The sequence below is a fragment of the Gadus chalcogrammus genome, chromosome 20 (genome assembly GCF_026213295.1).
Source record: "Gadus chalcogrammus isolate NIFS_2021 chromosome 20, NIFS_Gcha_1.0, whole genome shotgun sequence".
NCBI classification, from domain to species: Eukaryota; Metazoa; Chordata; class Actinopteri; order Gadiformes; family Gadidae; genus Gadus; species Gadus chalcogrammus.
The window spans coordinates 5,873,861-5,876,360 of NC_079431.1; positions in this window are offsets into that span (position 1 = coordinate 5,873,861).

A 2,500-nucleotide genomic window follows, 5' to 3' on the forward strand; every position below is an offset into this window, starting at 1 on the left:
TACCTAATAGCTCCTGGTAGGCAGATATTTAAACAAGCAGGGTTTCAAATATGTTAACCTAGCAGAGATTGTTGAGCTAGCCTAGCAGTCAAGGTTTTTTTGGTTTACTCTGAGGTTTTTGTCTGGAGGTCCTGTATTTAATGCTAATTTGCTAATGTTTATTGCTGCAATATGCAATTTGATGGTCTTTTGGCGTTGTTTGATAATATTTTCTGTTGGAATTGTTCAGCAAAGCACAATTTATTGTGTGTTTGGATTTTATGTCGGGGAATAATAACGTATCCTCGGCTATTTGTAAGAAACAGTTGTTGTAATGAAAATATTGAGCCTCTTGTGTACAATTCTGTCTAGCCAACCCAAACAAACGCCCTGGCACGAAGTAAAAGGCTGTTTGCTTGGTATTATTGATCATATTAAAATGCAATGATGAATTTCTCAAGTTGAAATGTGTTACATAAACATTTGTTTGAAGTGGTGTAATTAAAAGGAGTTTGATGATGAAGTGAAGTGAAGTGAAGCTCTGACACTTGAAGAAAACATTTTTCTGACTTTAAATTAGGTGTTTGTTACTCACTTCACTTCAAGAAGAACATGTTTCAAAAGTGATATGGACGTTTTTTGTTGAAAGTCTATTTGGGCTGTATAACTCGTATACAATGTTTGACTATAAAATATAAACTTTTTACATTTCACCTCCTTCAATTATTGATATAATATGTAACCTAAAGCCATTGAATTTTGGATAATGGTGAAAAAGCTTCTATGAAAAATCTGCCCTGTGGCCAAGGAGGGAGGGAGTAATAAGTAATAATCAATATTAATATTGTTTATAATCATTATTATATAAATATCTGAGCAGAATAGATACAGGATTTACATCGTTTTGATGGTGGAAAATATATTATCAATTTGCATCACACCTAGCATGGATGTTTTTTTTGGTATAGGCAAATTGTGGGTCATCAAATTAGATAGACCAAGGTTGAATTCAACTCATCTTTTGCCTTCAATGTTGGCAGTTACATCTGCTGGCAAATCTGCTTTACTTAGACGATTGTCATTCAATGACCGAGCAAAATAAGTTAAAGTGGTAGCTATTCCCCCTTAAAGATTTAGTTATATTCTTCTACAATTGTGCAAATAAGCAATTATTGTTACGTTTTGTGTACCATAATACACCATACCATTATACGAATGGTGTGTTCTGAAAGTAAGAAAACAAATAAAGCGTTGCCCCTATTGTGAATACCTAATTTTAAACGTATAATTTGCTATTGATATTCCTCACACATGTATTATCCCTGATGGAGTGTGATTCGGTCAGACCTACTGTAAGCCCACTGGATGGGGCTGGAACAACGCTTTGAGAAAGAAAGGAAGAGATACTGAGAGAGAGAGAGAGAGAGAGAGAGAGAGAGAGAGAGAGAGAGAGGGAGAGTGGGAGAGTGGGAGAGAGAGAACGAGGTAGAGAGAGAAAGAGAGAGAGAGAGAGAGAGAGAGAGAGAGAGAGAGAGAGAGAGAGAGAGAGAGAGAGAGAGAGAGAGAGAGAGAGAGAGAGAGAAAGAGAGAGAGAGAGAGAGGGGCCTGCCCAGAACTTTGAGCCAAGCGTTACATTCCAGAAGATGAAGCCACCGCCTATGGATCCAGCTCTAGATACCGCAGCTGAACGGAATCGCTTTCGATACTCTTCTTAAGTTATTTATTATTTTATCACAATTCACATCCGGTGTGTGTGATTACGTACCCTTTTCAAAAGAAAATATGAACGTAATTACAAGCGTGATGCCTGTTGATAAAACCGTCGCAGGAATGTGACCTGTCATCTTCTGGACAAGCTGTTGCAGGCCTGGCTGTAACTAAATATTCTTAAAATCACATGGAGTGTTTACCGGGGCACACAGATTAGGTATCGTGAGCCCAGTGACAGCAAAGGGCTAACTATTAATAGATGGGATTTTATTGCTTTATTGTAATGACCCAGATTCACGGTTCATTATTTTATAATAGAATATCAAACACATTGTTGTTGTTGGTGATGACTAATTTGGGCAACGATGGCACAAATATCAATCAACAACAACAAAGACGAACTCCAGTTTTCAAATAAAACGAGACTGATTGTAAATGCAAAGAAGTCGTTGATCTTGATGAACATAATGCTCCACAATGCAATTTATTATAGGTGCCGCAATTATACATGTCATTTCTGGCAGTGTTGACGTCCACCTGCAGAAAATACTGTGTTGACCCAGTCTTAAGATGTTAGTTTTAATATAGTTCTGCACTGCCCCTGACTCCAGATACATTTATAAGCATTAGCCAACAAAGCAAAGCAAAGCCTAACCAAAACAAACTGGGATGAAAGAGGACCTTTGATCCACCGACCGCCGCAGTGACTTCAGCACTTTAGCTCGATTGTTTTCAGCTGAGGTTTTTCTGGGTGGTTTCACTTCAAGCTAATACTGACGCCGCCGCAGTACCATTCTAGCCCTCCCCTTTC